The sequence below is a fragment of the Prionailurus viverrinus genome, chromosome E1 (genome assembly GCF_022837055.1).
Source record: "Prionailurus viverrinus isolate Anna chromosome E1, UM_Priviv_1.0, whole genome shotgun sequence".
Lineage (NCBI taxonomy): Eukaryota > Metazoa > Chordata > Mammalia > Carnivora > Felidae > Prionailurus > Prionailurus viverrinus.
This window is the reverse complement of record NC_062574.1, coordinates 26,541,719-26,561,803: the sequence shown is the minus strand read 5'-3', so window position 1 is coordinate 26,561,803 and position 20,085 is coordinate 26,541,719.

Sequence of the window (20,085 nt, the reverse complement as noted above, 5' to 3'; positions counted from 1 at the left end):
TGCAATCTGTCTTATCCAGCCAACTGGTTAACTCATTCCACAATACCCCCTTACTCCATCTTAGAGGTAGGCCCACAATGGTGTTTCTTCCATTCCATCTGGGAACCAAGGGGTGGAGACCTGTGTAGTGTTGGCTGTATGCAATACCACTGATCATGTCCTGCCAAATACCATGATGTCCACTGGAGGTGGGTTGGGGAAGGATGTCTCCATTATAGCAGCAGAATCTATAGGTTTTATAGGTTAATAGGAATTGCTATGTTTTTCAAAATGACAACTAGGAACACAAAACCCATTTACTCAGCCACTAAACTTGAGTGTCTTTAATAACTACATTTTCAGGAGAAAGCAAGGAAATTTTTCCTTCTGTCATTCACTTTATTCACGTAGACCCTATATACGAAAATACATGAATCACAAGTATACAGCTGGATGAATTTTCACAAAGTGAACACACTAGTTTAATCAGTACCCAGATTAAGAAACAAACATTATCAGCAACCAATCCTCTCATGTCCCCATCTGGTTACCACTCCCCATATGGTAATCACTCTTCTGACTTCCAACAACATTGATTAGTTTTGCCTGTTTTAGAATTTCATATAAATGGAAAATATATTATGTATTCTTTTGTGTGTGGCTTTTTTGGGTCAACATTGTATATGTAAGATTTATCCATGTTGTCATGCATAGAAGTAGTCTGTTCTTTTTCATTGTTATATTAGCACATTGTATGAATATACTACTCTATCCACTCTACTGCTATTAGACATTTGGATTGTTTCTAGTTTTTAGCTATCATGAATAGTCTTGTGAACATTCTTGTACGTGTCTTTTGATGAACATATGTATGCATTTCTACTGGAAATGTATCTAGGAGTAGAATTGTTTGGTAAAAGTATATACATATGTTCAGTTTTAGTAGATACTGCCAAACGGTTTCCAAAATTGTTGTAACCAAAGATATATATATATATAATATATAATTAATATATAATAATATATATTAATTATATATAATATATAATATATAATTATATAATTAATTATATAATATAATTGTATAATATAATATATTAATTATATATATATATATATATATATATATATATATATATATTATCCTTCCTAAATTTCATGGAGCCAGAAGAAAAATGGGACAGAGGTGGGCAGGTAGAAATTTGGCTGGCAGTGACAGCAAGTACAGGTTGAAAACAATTCTTCCCTGTCTTCTGCCATTGTTTTTGTCAGATAGTTTTCTTTCCCAGTCACAGGGCTTGGGCAATACATGCCACCCAGGTACAGGTAGCTGGTGGAATTCTGCAATAATGGGGATGAGAATGAAGATTCTCAGCTAAATCAATATGGGATACCAAGCCAGAGGAACTAGTATAGCTGAAAACTGAGCAAGAGGTCAAAGTCCAACCAGCCTAAAGGAAACAGTATAATCCAGCAGAGAATGAAGTTGGGTTGACACAAAGAAAGAGAGATGCAGGTATCAAATTGGCATATAAGACCAAGAATCCAGGATTAGGAGAGAAAGAACAAGCAGGTAAAAGTGAGTGGGAACAGATATGTGGCTCATGACTGGCTTTTATACACCAGCCTAGGGTGGAATGTGAATGGTCAGCCAAGTATAAAAAAAATAAAACAAAACAAAATAATCTTATCCTACCAAAAACCAAAGCTGAGTAAGTCTTGTCTGGAAACATCTTTTGAGGATAATTGTAAACTTCTGGGAACTTGAATGCTAAGTGTGGGGGTGGAACAAATACAGAGTTTTCTGTCAGAGTTGTAATGTTTGTATAGCAGACATTTCTCTGGGCCACTCTAGTTTGACAGTAGAACTGGATAATGTGGACAGTAGCAGCCTCTACAAGGCGATCATATGAACCTTAGGTCACTTCTGTATGTCTCAAGGATATATGGGGGGAGGGCAGGTCTCACATGCATTTCTCTGAGTGGCTATTCACAGACGCAAATCACCAACCACAGCTGGACAGTGCAGCCACTTCTTTGCTGAAGTAGAAAGAGATGCCTTCTTCCTACCTGTTCTGTTATCAAGCCACAAAAAAGGTGACTTTGGGCCCTGTTTCCTTGGGTGCCTCTAATAGAATAGCACTTTCATTTGACTTTGTTTTTCACTTGAACAGACAACAATTGAGATGACCATGTAAGTGACTTCATGATGTGCCATGCTCAAAAAGCATCTCTCCTGGGGCACCTGGGTAGCTCAGTTGGTTGTCAGAGTTCAGCTCAGGTCATGTGTGATTTCATGGCTCATGAGTTCGAGCTCCACGTTGGGCTCTGTGCTGACAGCTTGGAGCCTGGGGCCTGCTTTGGATTCTGTGTCTCCCTCTTTCTCTGCCCCTTCCCTGCTCACACTCTGTCTCATTCTCTCTCTCTCTGAGAAGTAAATTAAAAAAAAAAATCTCTCCTGATCAACCTCCTCCAACCCACCCCTGTAATTCCTAATACTTACACTGTGTTACCTCAAACAAGTCATTCAACCTCTCTGATACTTAAAATTTTCTCATGGGTAATATAGCAAGAAAAATATCTACCTTCTAAAGTAGAGTTAATGTAATTAAATAAGTAATATGCATTTTCCCCTAACTTCCCTGACAGAAGTGGCTATTGGCTGGTTAGATTCCAAGACATTGACCAGGTCATTTTCCCCAGCAGTCAAGATCATGCACAATGTCCTTGGATCACACATGGGTATGGATCCCTCTGGGCTCCTCTCTCTTTGCCCTCATAGGAACTGAGTGACACTTTAACCCAGGCCTGCCCTCAGGCTTAGAGAGGGAACAGCCAGGTTGTAGTTACACTGTGAAGGTGCAGCCTGTTTCAGCTAGAGTCCATTTTGATTAGGCAGGTTCTTGGCTTTCCTGGTGGCTAAATATATTTTTTTTATTTTTTGTTTATTTTTGAGAGACAGAGACAGAGAGAGAGAGAGAGAGAGAGAGAGAGAAAGCAAGCATTAGCAGGGGAGGGGCAGAGAGAGAGGGAGACAGAGAATCCAAAGCAAGCTCCAGGCTCTGAGCTGTCAGCGCAAAGCCTGATGTGGGGCTCGAACCCATGAACCGTGAGATCATGACCTGAGCTGAAGTTAGATGTTCAACCAACTGAGCCCTGGTGGCTAAGTATTTTTAATTTTACCCTTGAAAACGGCCCTATAAGCCTCCAGCTCTAGGCATGTCACCTCAGACCACCTGATCAGAGAGAGCAAGCCTAGCTAAAATTCAAGTGTTGTTTTCTTTTGCCACTGTCTCCTGTATATATTTCTTCCTCCAGACCTTGGTGGTGGGGTAGGGTATGGCTGTGGTCTAAGGTAGGATTCTAGTATTCTTAAGCTTCTTGACCAAATATTATCTAATGGGACTCAAAACTAATCATAACCTTTAACATTATTAATCTTAGTAGTGTTTTGGTTATCTATTACTGCTTAATAAACCACTCTAAAATTTCATGGCTTAAAACGACAATCTTTCGTTTTTGCTTTTTATTATTTATTTAACATTTATTTATTTTTGAGACAGAGAGAGACAGAGTATGAACGGAGGAGAGTCCGAGAGAGAGGGAGACACAGAATCTGAAATAGGCTCCAGGCTCTGAGCTATCAGCGCAAAGTCCGATGCGGGGCTCAAACTCACGGACAGCAAGATCATGACCTGAGCCGAAGTCGGACGCTTAACCAACTGAACCACCCAGGCGCCCCTGTTTTTGTTTTTTAATTTCTCACGATTGTACAGGTTGACTGGTTGGTGCTCTGCTGGTCAGTTCTCCTGGTCTCCTTTGGGTCTCTCACATGGCTGCAGTTGGATGGCAGCTGACGCTGGAAATCTCCAGGATGGCTTCACTTCTGTATCTGACACCTCATTGGGCATGTCTGGAAGGCCAAACTCAGTTGGGATACTGGCAAGGAGAGACCTCTCTTTCCTACCATGTAGTCTCAGGGCTTTTCTCTCTCCGTGTGAACTTACCAAATGGTGACTCAGGGCTCCTAAAAGCATAAAAGTGGAAGCTGCCAGACATTCTTAGGGCTTAGGCCTGGAACAGGCAGAATGTCACTTCTACCATATTCCATTCCTTTTTTAAAATTATTTTTTAAATGTTTATTTTTGAGAGAAGAAAACATGTGCATATGCGCACACAGGGGAGGGAGGGGCAGAAACAGAGGGGGACAGAGGATCTGAATTGGGCTCTTTGCTGACAGCAGAGAGCCCAACTTGGGGCTCAAACTTACAAACTGTGAGATCACGACCTGAGCTGAAGTTGGACACTTAACTGAGCCACCCAGGTACCCCTCTACTGTATTCTATTCTTAAAAACATAGACCGAGCCCTGAGAGAAGGGACTACATAAGAATGTAAATGCCAGGAGGTATGGTTGATTGAGGGCCACCAATGTAACTGACTTCCATAAGAAATATTAGGTTTTATTTTCTGTCTTTGGATTTAATAGACATATACCAGGATTAACCTCTCTCTCTACCCAGGGTAAGTTTTTTCTACGTATGATACAAATCTCCATTGAGTGTGTCTTGAGAACTTGGGGGTCTTAGTGTATAGGACTAGTCATATACTCCAACATATCCAGTCACTATCTTTTGTATGTGGTTTTATTTACAATCATGCAGATAAAGCCTTTGCTGACCCACCTGTTCAAATTTGACCTCATAGGGTTATGTGGAGGATTAAATAAAATCATTTGTGTAAATTGTCTGGCAGTACATGTCAGTAAGTTCTCAATAATGGTAATTGTTATTTTATTACCAGGGTTCCTAAGGCATTGGGTTGGCCTTGGTAAAAACGTAATGAGATGACTTTGGGAAGTCACAGTTCCCGAGGGCACCTGACTGATTAATACCCAAGAAAGTGGGTGAGATAATGGGACAGAACAGGTTATCTGCTGTCCACATGCAAGATGGAAAGAGAATCAACAAGTACAGTTGTAGGAAGTATCAGAAAAACAAAAACAACAAAAGGAAAAGATAGAAATAGTGTGAGGTCAGGAGAATAGGAAAAATAATTTAGAGATGTCAGAACAAAAGGAAGAATCATTTATTTCTTAGGCAGCAACAGGCCCCAACAGGCGATAAGACAATCTAATACAGACATTACCTGGAGGCGGGAAATAAGACGAAGAGCCACCAGTTTCCAGCTTGCAGGGAAGACAGAGCCAGGCACCAACTAGACTGAGAGACAAGTAGAACCTACATGCCCTTTGGAGTAGCATCATCTTTCCAATACAACTAATTGTGGATGAGCCAGACAGCAGAGGACAAAGGAGAACACCAGCTCTTGGAAAATAACAAATCAACTCTATCCAGAATGAAGAACCTGAGCCAATCAAAATAGCTTTGGTCTCAGGGCACCTGGGTGGCTCAGTTGGTTAAGCATCTGACTCTTGATTTCAACTCAGGTCATGACCTTATGGTCATGAGATAGAGCCCCACCTTGACCTCCGTGCTGGGCACTGGACATGGAGCCTGCTTAAGATTCTGTCTCCTTCTCCCTCTGCCCCTCCCCTGTGTGTGCACATGTGCACTCTTTCTCTCTTTCAACAAACAACAACAAACAAACACACACACACACACACATACACAAAACCCCAGCTTTGGTCTTATCATGATTACGGTGTTACCATTTAGTCAGCTTATAACTATCTATGAACTCCCTTTTCCCACATCTTACTCAAGTTTTCCCCTTGGTTCTCCTAGAAAAACTTGTAATAACCTGCATGAGAATAAAGGGATTAAATAAGATTTAAGTAAGATCATGGGGTTAAAAAGTATCTTGTAAACTCTTAAGTGCTCTACAAATGTGAAATGCTATTACTTTTAAGGGAAGCAGATTCAAGTATTACTGCTCAGAGAGAGAAGTGTTGGAGCCCCATGGCTGAGGCATGTAGTTCTAAAGCCAGTAAAAACCACAGAGATATTGGGATAGAGACCATTGCTAATTGTTGACCTTGTGAGCTCTCCTCCCTGGCTCTGATCCTCACCTCCATCTCATCTCCCAGTGGCTCTGAGAGAGGTGTTTGGTACCAGTCAACCTCAGCCAAACTTGTAAACTGAAGTTGCAAGAAAAAGAGCTAATGGATATTTAGCCATTGCGTCAAACTAATAATCAAATATCTGGAGACAAGTAATACAGAAAGAACTGAGAGTGAAGCAGATAATCATCTCTCTCTTCTAGCTTCATTTTTATCAAAGAAAGAATTTCTGAACAGAAGGGGAGGAAAATTTATGGGGAAACACTTTACTAGTAGTCTGAAAGGAGGGCAGTCATAGGAATAATTTCTTCATTTAATTTTACTAGAAACACAGCAGGAGGGTCTGTAAGGGCTTTTGGTGCTAAATTAGTCTGAAGCTACAAAGCCATGGAAATGTACCAGAAAAGATGGTATAAGATTCAATATAATTTTCACTTTCTCTTTTATTCAGCAAGTATTTATTGAGTATTTATATCCATGATACTCTCTGCCTTCAAGGAATTTATATTCTGGAGGGTGAGACAGACAATAAAATAATAAATAAATAAAAACCAAATAAATAAAATTTCAGGTAATGAGAAATTCTATGAAGGAAATTAAATTGGGAAAGGGGATGGAGAAATATTGTGCACTCACACTCACAGAATCTTTGTTCCCCCTGCACTTAGCTCAGTGAGTGTCTATAAATGCCAAATACATAAATGAATAAATAATGTGCCTTCCCAAGTTCAAGCCCTTACTACTTCATGCCTAGTTTATTGTTAATCATCCTTTAAAGGGTCGTTCTGCCTTCATTCTCTCATTTTCTGATATGATACATACCTGGTTTAAAATACTACTTTTATCATGTCACTTTTTTTACTTCAAATCTTTCAGTGACTTCCTAGTAATTAAAAAACATGTTAATGTTTATTCATTTTTGAGAGACAGAGAGAGACAGAGCACGAGTGGGGGAGGAACAGAGAGAGGAGACAGAATCTGAAGCAGGCTCCAGGCTCTGAGCTGTCAGCACAGAGCCCGGTGTGGGGCTCGAATTCACAGACTAGGAGATCATGACCTGAGCTGAAGTCAGAGGCCCAACTGAGCCACCCAGGTGCCCCCTTTCAAGTAACTTTTTTAAGCAAAGTTTATTTTTTTAATTTTTAAAAAATGTTTATTAATTTACTTTTGAGAGAGAAAGTATGAGCAGGGGAGGGGCAAGGAGAGAGAGAGAGAGAGAGAGAGAGAGAGAGAGAGAGAGAATCCCAAGCAGGCTCCATGCTGACAGCACAGAGCCCAATGTGGGGCTCAATCCCATGAACTGTGAGATCATGACTTCAACCGAAATCAAGAGTTGGGTGCTTAACCGACTCAGCCACCCAGGCACCCCTGCAAAGTTTAAAGAAAACATTATATTTGTCTGTCGCTGAATCTTATTTCCTGATTAATATTATGTCTCTCCTATGTCTTCCTAAAAATATGTGGTATCCTTTTAAAATTATTATTAACCTAAACAATTTTATGGGAAAGAAGGTAATAAACGATAAACTATATCTGTGTCACTCCAAATCTGTGAACTCTGGAATCACTAAACTTTAGCACTGAGACTGGCCTTCCTTATAGACTGACTCTAGATTAAATTCTTCATTTCATGGATGAGGAAACTGAGAACAAGCAGATAAATTGCTTAGATATCAATATCCAGCCAAGTGTCACAACTAGAATACAGCTCTTCTGATTTCCACTGTCCTTTCCACTGTACTACAGTATATAGGCATATATTTTTACATAGTTTAACCAGAGTATATATGCTACTTTGTATCTCTTCTTTTCTTTTTTTTATTACTTTATACACATTTCCATGTATGGACATGAATGAGGCTTTTGTCATTTTTGGTAGCTACATGGCATTCCATTATATCCATATAGGCTATGGTACTTTATGAATCATCACTGAGTTGCACAAAGGAAGAAAAGCCAATACTAATACTTTGTATTAACTTTTTAACAATAAAATAATATCTGCAGCTGCTTTGTAAATTATGTTTTAATACAATCATATATTCTTAATCTGGTTTACTCATATTTTCTTTTTTTAAAAGTGGACATTTAAAAACATTTTGTGTGTTTTCTAAGAGCTATTCTTTTTTTAAAAATTTTTATATGTTTATTTATTTTTGAGAGAGAGAGAGAGAGAGCATGAGCAGGGGAGGGGCAGAGAGAAGGAAACACAGAATCTGAAGCAGGCTTCAGGTTCTAAGCTGTCAGCACAGAGCTGATGCGGGGCTTGAACCCACAAATCATAAGTTATGACCTGAGCTGAAGTCAGAGGCTTAACTGACTGAGCCACCCAGGCACCCCTCTGTTATTCTTATTTCAGTTTTTAAAAGTATATAAAATGGTTAAGATATAAATACATGCAAAGTATGAAATAGTTTTGCATCAAAATTGCCAAACCCATTTAGTACTGAATCAAAATATGTACATATTTAGATTCCTGATTATTCTTTGTAATTCATTTTTTTGGTTATGGCTGTTCCGCATTTGAATATATAAAAAGACTTAATAAAGTATTATTCTTCTCCCCTTTCCATCTAGAAAATTGGGGGAAAGAGTCTTACAAAGGTGATTACCTCCAAAGTTTATTGAATACTTCCCAAAATATCTTAAGATTTATAACATTTACTTTCCAAAGACCAATTTTGGGAAAATTAAGCCCAGATTTATAATCTGATAATCATTTTGTGGTGTTGCAGTGTCTTATTTTTCTTGAGGGTCATTATTGTTAGAAAAAGCATTTTTAAAAATGTCTACTTCATTGAATTACATATTGAATGGACTGCTTTGCATCCAGAGAAAACTTAAAAGTAAGGAGCAACACGACCATAAGTTAAGCTTTTTAATCATTGTTATTTTTGTAGTGCCTTCAACATTTTAAAATCACTAATCACAATATGTCTTTTGAGGCAAGGGAAACAAGAGCAAAAATGAACTAGTGGGACCTCATCAAAATAAAAAGCTTCTGCACAGTGAAGGAAACAATCAACAAAACTAAAAGGCAACTTACAGAATGGGAGAAGATATTTGCAAGTGACATATCCAATAAAGGGCTAGTATTCAAAATACATACAGAATTTATAAAACCTAACACCCCCAAAAAACAAATGATCTAATTAAAAATGGGCAGAAGACATGAACAGACATTTCTCCAAAGAAAGACAGATGGCCTGGGAATGCAAGCTGGTGCAGCCAGTCAGGAAAACAGTATGGAGGTTCCTCAAAAAACTAAAAATAGAACTACCCTATGACCCAGCAATTGCACTACTAGGCATTTATCCAAGGGATACAGGTGTGCTGTTTCAAAGGGACACATGCACCCCCATGTTTACAGCAGCACTATCAACAATAGCCAAAGTATGGAAAGAGCCCAAATGTCCATCGATGGATGAATGGATAAAGAAAATGTGGTATATGTATACAATGGAGTATTACTCGGCAATCAAAAAGAATGAAATCTTGCCATTTGCAACTACGTGGATGGAATTGGAGGGTATTATGCTAAGTGAAATTAGTCAGAGAAAGACAAAAATCATATGACTTCACTCATATGAGGACTTTAAGAGACAAAACAGATGAACATAAGGGAAGGGAAACAAAAATAATATAAAAACAGGAAGGGGGACAAAACAGAAGAGACTCATAAATATGGAGAACAAACTGAGGGTTACGGGAGGGGTTGTGGGAGGGGGGATGGGCTAAATGGGTAAGGGGCAGTAAGGAATCTACTCCTGAAATCATTGTTGCACTATATGCTAACTAATTTGGATGTAAATTTTTAAAAATAAAAAATGAAAAACAATAGAAAAAAAAAGAAAAAGACAGATGGCCAACAGACACAAGAAAAGATGCTCACCATCAATTATCATCAAGGAAATGAAAATCAAAACTACAATGAGATATCACCTCACACCTGTCAGAATGGCTAAAATAAAAAACACAAGAAACAACAAGTGTTGGCAAGGATCTGGAGAAAAAGGAACCCTCATGCATCGTTAGGTGGGAATGAAAACTGGTACAGCCACTGTGGAAAACCGTATGGAGATTCCTCAAATAGTTAAAAATAGAACTACCTTATGATCCAGCAATGGCACTGCTGGCTATTTACCCAAAGAACACAAGAACACTAATTCAAAGAGATACGTGTACCCCTATGTTTATAGTAGCATTATTTACAGTGGCCAAGATACAGACACAGCCAAGTGTCCATCAATTGATGAATGGATAAAAAATATGTGAAATGTGTATATATATTTTAGTCAACCATAAAAAAAGAATGAAATCTTGCCCTTTGCAACAAAATGGATACAGCTAGAGAATATAATGCTAAGTGAAATAAGTCAGAGAAAGAAAATACTATGTGATTTCACTCGTATATGGAATTTAAGAAATAAAACAAACAGGGGCACCTGGGTGGCTCAGTTGGTTAAGTGTCAGACTTCATGGTCTTGCAGCTGGTGAGTTAGAGCCCCGCGTCAGGCTCTGTGCTGACAGCGCAGAGCCTGGAACCTGCTTCAGATTCTGTGTCTCCCTCTCTCTCTCTGCTCCTCCCCCATTCTCTCTCTCCCAAAAATAAATAAACATTTAAAAATTTAAAAAAAGGGAACAAAACAAACAAGCAAAGGGAAAAAATAACAGAGAGACAAATCAAGACACAGACTCTTAATTACAGAGAATAAACTGATGGTTACCAGAGGAGAGAGGGTGAGAGGGTGGGTTAAATCGGTGATGGGGATTAAGAAGTGCACTTATGATGAGCACCAGGTGATGTGTGGAAGTGTTGAATCAGTATATTGTACACCTGAAACTAATATAACACTGTGTTAACGAACTAGAATTAAAACAAAGACTTAAAAAATATCCCTAATCAGAGGTGCTTGGGTGGCTCAGTCAGTTAAGTACCTGACTCTTGGCTTTGGCTCAGGGCATGATCTTACAGTTTGTGAGTTCGAGCCTCACATTGGGCTTGCTGCTGTCAGCACAGAGGCAGAGCCAGCTTCAAATCCCCCGTCTCCCTCTCCCTCTGCCCCTCCCCCCCAATAAATAAACTAAAAAAAAAAATTAAAATAATCACTAATCACAGATGCCATGTAGTGTTAAGAGAAGATAAGACCTGAAGACTGAAAGGTGAACTTCTTTCTTTGCTTGCCCAAACTGTTAATAGTAGCTATCATTCATTGAACCCTCACTCTAACAGGCATTTTGGTAAGTACTATATTTATCATCTAATCCTCAATTTGGTTATTATCCCCATTTTACAGAGTAGTAAATAGAGATTTGGAGAAGTTTGGTAACTTGCCCAAGGTCACACAGCTAGCAAAGATACAAGGTTTTAATTCCAAAGTTTATACTTTTCATATACCATACTGTCTCTATTTGGCAAATCATTGAGGGAGAGGGCAATAGTTCATCTTTGGAACAGTCTCATAGAGAAGACCTATCTAAAGGTCAAGGTTGTACCTGTAAGAAGAAGGTAAGTCTTTTTATTAATTGAAATGTAACATTTCTTCTGGTCATATACTTTCAGTAACTTATCTCTCCCACATTAAAAGATACAGATTTTGAATGAATACAGTTTGGGCTTTTTAAAGGAAAAAAGTTACTGATTATTTATATGATTTTCATGTTTTAAAAAAAAGAGGTCTTCTAAAATCAAGCATGTCAGATATTGTATATACCTGCTTCCCCTTTCCCCAAAGAGATGAATTTGTTTATGGTGAGCAGAGGAATAAAATAACTGGTGTCATAAACTACTTTTCTTCATCAATGATGAATTTTCAGCCTTTGGATAAATCTTTGTTCTTGAGAGATTCCTGACTTGCTTAGCTTTTGCAATAGGAAATCCCATACATATCTTTGAAAACAGAAATCCAGAAGACTGGCTGAGCTTGCACTGAAATTCTTTAAAATTTGACCTGATAATATGATGTTTTCAGTATGCTAGGCATAATTTGGCTATCCAAGTTGTATCTATTTCAAAAGAGTTTTGTTGAGGGAAAGACTGTTAACAGAGGAATCTAGAAATGTAGAACATATGCTATGGTAGCCAGCTTCCAAGATAACCTAGACTGATGCTCCTATCTTGGTGTTCCCCTCCTACATTCAATCAGGGATGATTTGTGTGACAAATAGATTACTATAGAAGTGACAGTGTAGGCCTTCTGAAACTAGACATTAAAGACATTGTAATTTTTGTCTTGGCCTCTTAAATCCCTTGCTCTGGGGGGAAGTCAGCCACCATGAATTCAAGGACCCCCTGAAAATTTACCTATGTGAAGAGAAACTGAGGCCTCCTGCTGGTAGCCAGCACTAACTTGCCATTCATGTGAATGAGCCACCATGGAAGCACATCTAGTATCCTAAATCAGGCCTTTAGATGACTGCAATCACAACCACCATCTGACTTAACCTCATGGGAATCTCTAAGCTAGAACCAAAGAGCCACAGACTGTGAAAGATAATAATGTTAATAATGTTAAGATAATAATAATGTTTGGGGATAATTTGTTCTGCAGAAATAGGTAAGTCATGTACACATTACCATTAAAATACTGCTTTTCCTAAAAGATGTCTATTCTCTTCCTAGTTACTAGCTCATTATTTCCCTGAGATATACTTCCATCTCTTTTCTCATCACTAATTCTTTTCAAAAGAATTTCTCTATCTTTTAACGTCTCTGACAAAGCTGTTTTTTAGAGGAATATGTTGCAGCATTTTCTTTTCTTCTGAGGGTTTCTCCATTTTTTTTTTTTTCAAATTCATCTACTATATTGAAAACATAAGCCAAACAAGATGAGATACCTAAAGTTTGGGCCAAGTTTCTTCAACCTTTTTAAACCAAAGATAAAGGCAGTAGAAAGAAAAACATTTAAACTGCAATTCTCTTGGGGTGCCTGGGTGGCTCAGTCGGTTAAGCATCCAACTTCGGCTCAGGTCATGATCTCATGGTTCATGAGTTCAAGCCCTGTGTTGGGCTCTGTGCTGACAGCTCAGAGCCTGGAACCTGCTTCAGATTCTGTGTGTGTGTGTGTCTCTCTCTCTTTCTCTGACCCTCCCCCATTCATGCTCTGTCTCTCTCTGTCTCAAAAATAAAAATAAACATTAAAAAAAATTTAAACTACAATTCTCTTTTCACCATTTCACTAATCGTACTAGGTAATTCTGCATATAAAAAAATAAAGGGCATTGCTATGATTAAACAGTTTAGCTCAACAATTCTAACTTTTTGCCCAACAGGAGGCAACCTTCAGTGACTCTTCAATGCCTATAGGATCAAGTTTAAACACCTCACCCTCAGTGATTAAGCCTAAACCCTTTTCTCACCTTGTTTTCTACTGCTTTCCTTTACAAAGCTTATTGTTTCAGTTAAATTGATCTATGATGTTTCTAAATCATGGCTTTTGCATCCTAGCTATAAGGTGCATGTAAAAACAAAACAAAACAAAACAAAAACAAAACAAAGGTAGGATCTGTGATGAAAAGAATTTGGGAAATGCTGTGTGTTGTAGATTCCTCAGGGAGATTGACAGTGTATTTAACATATTAAAAGCTCTGAAAAGTCCCACAGTAAAGAAATTTGTTCCCTCAAACAAAACTTTGTTCAGCTCAACAGAACCTCATTGACTAACATATGAATCAAGATCCAGAACAGAAAACAGCACCTATGCCAGGGAATTCAATCCAGGGAATCTAATGTGAGGAACTAGTTTTAAAATTTTTAGAGAAATTCTAAGGGTAATAGTGGGACAACCCACAGATGGGCAATATGAGGGAGATGCTACCCCTTGGATTCTAGAGACTAAGGGAGAAGGTAATGTTGCCCAGATGTGGTAATACATTTTTTGGCAGATTCTCCAGCCCCAGTTAAGCCTTGAGATAACTGCAGCTCTAGCAAACATCTTGACTGACTGCATCCTCTTGAGAAACCCTGAGCCCCTAGCCCTGAGATCTAGCTAAGCCAGGTCCTAGACTCCTGATCCTCAAAAACTGTGTGAGATAATAAATATTTGCTGTTTTCAACTGCTAAGCTTCAGAATAATATATTACATAGAAGTATATAACTAATGTACTTATTGCTACCTGGAAGTGGGATTCTGCTGTAACAAAATCCTAAAATGCAGAAGTAACTTTGGAACTGGGCAGTGGACTTTGGAGATGGGGTTAATGAAAGTCTAAAGTACTTGAAGAAACTGTTACTAGAGGTATCATATCATATGTTTGATATGCTGCAAGTGAAGGTTTGCAAGAAAATGAGGTTCTGTTATTGGATACTAGAGGAAAGGGGACGTTATTATAAAGGAGCATAAAGTTCAGCAACACCATTGCCTGCCATACAGTAACTGAAAGGTAGAAAATGTGTCTAATGAACTGGGTGATCTAGCCAAACAGATTTTCAAGCAAATCTTTCTTCTATAGTAACATGTGAGAGAAGAGAGGTAAAATAAAGAACTGTTAAACAAAAAGGAGACAGAATTTGCTGTTTTTGAAAATCCTCAGCTTCTCTGAATGGTAAACAAAGCTAAAATTAAGATGCAGCTTCTGAGCAATTATGAGATCCAGGGCACTGTCAGTAAAACACAGCCCAAAGATAAAGCCAGTGGTGTGACTGTAAAATCTTTTGTCAAAGAAAGTCTCAGAAAGATTTAAGGCATGTGTCAGAGTACTATTCTGTCAGACAAAAGTTCCTCTAAGGAGATTAAAAGTGTGTCTCACACAGACTCTCAATAAAATGATAAAGCATCTAGGAAGCTTAAGGTCATTATCCCTCAGCCGTGTCATCAGAAAGGTATTTGTAGGTGTAGCTTTTGTCTAATGGAGTGGACTCCAATAAGATTCACAGAAAACTCATACAAATTTTAAAGGAAGTGTGTATGCAGAAACATTGCCATCTTGGACCAAAAATTATCAATATAATACAAAATTTTAAAAGGCCTTTACAGTCTCAAAAGTCCTACTTGCAAGAAGTAGGCTGAGAAAACTCCTCAGCTGTAAACATGGGCTATCTTTCATGAAAAAGGGAGGATGACTTCGAAGTCAGAACCAAGACCCCAGAACATGAAGCTCAGAGCCAGGGAGAATTATTCCCAGACATTGAGACTTAATTAAGGAACTTTCAACATTTGCTCAGCTGGGTTTAGGAATTACAGTGGACCAGTGACTTCTCTGTGCCTGCCATTCTCCCCCTTTTTGAGCAGGAATATCTATAGCAGTTACTCTCTTATGCCCGTGTCACCATTGTATGTTGGATGAATGGAGGGCTGATAGGTTGTTGCTTTGGCTCTATGGAGGGGAGAGGGACTATACTCAAGGAGCTATACTTAAGGAAGCCTCAACTGTGTTGGGACTTGATTTAGACGATGACACGTTGACTTCAAGCTGATGCCGTAAGAGACTTTTGGTGACTTTGGGGAGAAAGTAAGTGTATTTCATATTTGAGAGGGACGTTAATCATCAAGGACCAGAGGATGGACCAGCCTTCAAGATAGCCCTCAATTATCCTTGCCTCTTGGTATTAGCACCCGTGTGTGCCTTTCCCGCACTGATCACAGTTAGTCTGTGTTACCAACAGCATGTGGCAGAAGTGGTGGTGGTATGTTACTTCTGAGTTAGGTTATTAAAAAGACTGCATTTCTATTCTGGTATCTCTATCTCTTGGATAACTTCCTATTGGAAACACAAGCTGCCATGTTGTATACAGTTCTGAGGAGGCCACCTGGCAGAATACTGAAACCTCTGGCCAATGTCCAGCTAGGAGCTGTGTCCTGCCAACAACCAACCATGTGAGTGAACTTGGAAGTGAACTCTTCAGTCCTACTCTGGCCTTGAGATAACTGTAGCCCCAGCCAACATCTTGACTGCAACCTCATGAGAGACCTTGAGCCAGAATCACCTGGTTAAGTCACTCTCAGATTACTAAACCTCAGGAATTGTGTGAGATAATAAAATATTTGTTGTTTTAAGCTGTGAAGTTTCAAGGTAATTCAATATGCATCAGTAGATGGCCCAAGAGCCAAGACTACCCAGTAGAAGCTGGGTCCACTGAGAGAGAGGAGCTGTCCATTTGCAGTTGGAGTCCCAAAGAGGATGCAACCAGTACTGGAGACACTGTCTGAAGCACAGGGAGAAGGAAAGACCTAGCCTCTCCATGGCCCCTCATCTGCTGCCCTTGCTTTCATTGGCCAAACCAAACCACAAGGAAACTGATAAGAGAATCTGAGAAATGTCAGTTGTAAGGAGCAACTTCTTAAAATGCAAAATATGGCAGAGGGAGAGAAGGAAATCAATTTGAGAATAGGCAAGTTCCCAGCACAACCGAGAACCCTCTCTCATGGAATTTCCAATGTTCTTCAGAACCTTGTTTTCAAAGTCCAGTTTGGGAAACAGTAGCCTAAATTGCTCTTCCCAAATCTCTGCAAATCCAAATCTTATACATAAATTATTGTCCACTTTAAATGCAAAGTTTCGCTCCTTTAACCTTTTGTTCCTCATTACTTGAGGATAGCCCCATCTACTTTCAATTTTATAATATTTGATCTACACCCATTTTAGTCATTTTTATACACAACTTACTTTTATTTAATGTTATCTTATTGTCTGAGAATTAAGAGCTTCTTCAGAGTCAAATCTATTTCTGATGTACTATTGCATATTGCCCCATCATTATAGCACCTAGCACAGAACCTTGCTCATTGTAAATATCAATAGATATTAATTGAATGAATGAGTGAATGAATGAATGTCAAAGCTAGTGGTAGAAATGCTATGAAACTATTACCTTCATCTATGTTACTATTAAATCCCTTACATATATGCAAGTTCTACACGGTAGAATAATCTTCCCATTTTATCACCTCATTACATCTTCTGAATTCTTTTGAACCTTTCCTTGGGGGAAGAGAACATAAAATTGCAAACTGGGTTGTATCTGGGTAGGAATTATCCTGTGAGACCAAAGTTCTGTGTGGAACTTTTTAGTAGGAGGAGTAGGTTCAGAGAATGGCACTTGTCTCCTCTCTTAACTTTGGCTACTCTGAGAAAAATCATCTGCTCAGTAAGAAAGGAATGCTCAGCATTTTGCAAAAGTGATTTCCTCTAGCTCCCTGTCTTCCTTGCTGATGTCTTAATAGAGGGAATAATTGTGAAGCAAAAAGGATGTTTTTAGATAAGCTCCTCTTAATTAGTTCAGGCGTCTTCACTTCCTGACTGGATTTCCATAATGCCCAGAACAAGTCTCCTGGCATCTTGCTTCTAAAAACAAATCTTAGTTCGGTACTCTCATGTTTAAAGTTTTTCAGTGGTTACTCATTCTCTTCTGGAAGAAATCCACACTCTTCATAATTTGGCCGTAGGGTTACTTCTTCAGCCTAATCTTTTCTTACCAACACTAAGCTTTCTGTTCAGCCCCCACCCATCTCCACCACATCCCTTCCTTCTGTCCCTCTCCTTCCCCTTTCACCTGAATCTTTCCTAGCTCAACTTAACTCATCCTTCAAGATTTAGTTTCAACTGTCCCTCCAGGAAGTTCCCTTGAGCCCCCTCACTATGGATTAGGCTCCCTTAGCACACTTTTAGAGACCTTGGGCAAGTTGTTCTCTAAACCTCAGTATTCCAATCTAGAAAAGTGGGATAATATAGCACTTACCTCAGAAGCTTGTGGAAAGGATAATAGATAATTAATGCAAAATAATTAGCACAGTGCCTGACATATATTAAGTGTTACATTTGAGGTGTTAAATCATAGCAATTATTTAATTCAGTCTTTCATAATTGAGAAAACTGAGATCCAGAGCAATCAAATGACCAGCTCAGATACAATAAAGAAAGGGGGAAGGAGATATTTGATTTGCTTATGAAGGATTACAAACCAAATTTCAAAGTGAGGAAATTAGGGGGAATTGACTTCAAATTTAATATTAAAATAAAACATGTATTGAGAAACTTGTGTTTGAGAGTAGATGCTACACTACTAAGAAAAATGGCAAGTCAGTCCAACCTTGAAGACAGTTTAGGATATTTAGCACTAAGAACTGAAATGTTTTAATTGGCTCAACTTACTAATTTACATTGTTTATTTCTATATTCAAAGAAGCAGTGTCTGTGCATTCACTCAGCCTTTTTTTTAAATACATTGAATTAAATACAACATTAAACCATTAACATGACCTTATGAAAATCAATAATGTCCCCAGGCTCAAGACCACTCACTCTACAGCTTAATTGGTCCTTAGTTTATAGCTTTTGACTGTATAGACGTGTATTACTCAACATAGTAGCCACTAACCACGTGTGGCTATTGGGCATTTGATATGTGGCTAGTGTGAAATGAAATGTGCTGTAAGTGAAAATACATGTGTATTTTGATTCTGTGTAGATTTTGAAAGATTTGGTTTAAAAAAAAGGCAAACTATCTCAATAATTTTTACATTGATTACATATGAAATTGTAATATTTCTGTTATGTTGGGATAAATATATAATTAAAATTAATTTCACCTATTTGTTTTTTTTATTTTTTTTAATGTGGCTACTGAAAAAGTTTTAATTACTTCTTTAGCTAACATTACACTTCCATTGGATAGCTCTGCTCTAGACCCTGGGATTTTTCAGAACAGGTGGGGAACATTAGTCCTAAAGTCCGACATTGCCCTTTCCTAGACTTTCTCTGTCTTAGATGATGTATCTGTCCCCTGTCCTGGAGGCCAGGTACATCCACTGTCCTTTTCAGAATGGAGTCCCTAAAAGGGTGAAGGAGTTAGAGAACAATTTTAAATGTAGATCATTGAGCAAATTCACATTTCAAAGGGTCAAAGACAATAGGTGATTAGCACCCCAAGGCAACTGTCTAACATTCACCTTAGCATTCCTGATTGGCTCTCCTATTTTACTTAGATTATCTCCTTTGTCACAACAACTCTAACATTTGGGTGCTATTGTTGCATACACATTTTACTAATGAGTAAATGGAAGTTAGGGAGCTAGTAGGCAGTGTGGAGTTTTGATCCTAGTTGGTCTAACTATCCAATTGCCATATCTAGCAAGATTATGAACTCCTTGTATATCCGATGCCTTGTTCATACATGACCTGACACATTAACTAGATAGTAAATATGTGTAGTAAAATGTATATGTAATATGATTTCAACCATGTCGGAGATATATATGTATATAAGGAAAGGTCTGGAAGGAAAAACGTCAAAATGTTAAAAGATGGCTGATTATGAATGGTGATGTAATGGGCATTTAAAAAAAATTTTTTTAATGTTTATTTATTTTTGAAAGAGAGAGAGAGACAGAGTGTGAGCGGGAGAGGGGCAGAGAGAGAGGGAGACACAGAATCTGAACTAGGCCCCAGGCTCTGAGCTGTCAGCACAGAGCCCGACGTAGGGCTCGAACCCACGAACCACGAGATCATGACCTGAGCTGAAGTCAGATGCTCAACTGACTGAGCCACCTAGGCGCCCCTTGGGCATTAAAAAAAAAAAAAAAAAAAAAAAAAGCGTACACTTAAAACGTTTCATCTTTACACTTTTGTGTATCTTCCAAACTTTTGACAATGTGCATATACTATTTTATTTCTGTTACTTTAAAACTTACACAAAATAGCATTTTAAGAGAAGGTAGGTGGTTACTGACATGTTCTCTGTGTGCTGATATTGATCTTTTCTCTCCATGATGTTTCCATTCCTCTCACATTTGGTGTCCCTTTCCTCCACCTTGTTTCTCCATTTTCTCTCAGTTTCTCTCTTTTGCTTTTTCACCCTTCTTTCTCTGTCTTGCTCCTTTCATGATCCTTTCTGGGACATTTTCTCCTGGGTCTTCTTCTATCTCCTCTCTCTTCTTTTTGACAAGAATGATATTCAAATAAAAGGTCAAACAAATGTTACTTTGCAAATGTTACTTTGCAAATGTTTCAGGGAGATTCTACTTGCCTCTGGAGTCCTGAGGAAGGTGCTTGAGTTGAGGCCTGAGCAATGGAGGGTGAGACTTCCAAAGAGGATGGCTATGTTTTGGATAAAATAAAAGGTGGGGAAGGACATTTCAGAGTGCCAAA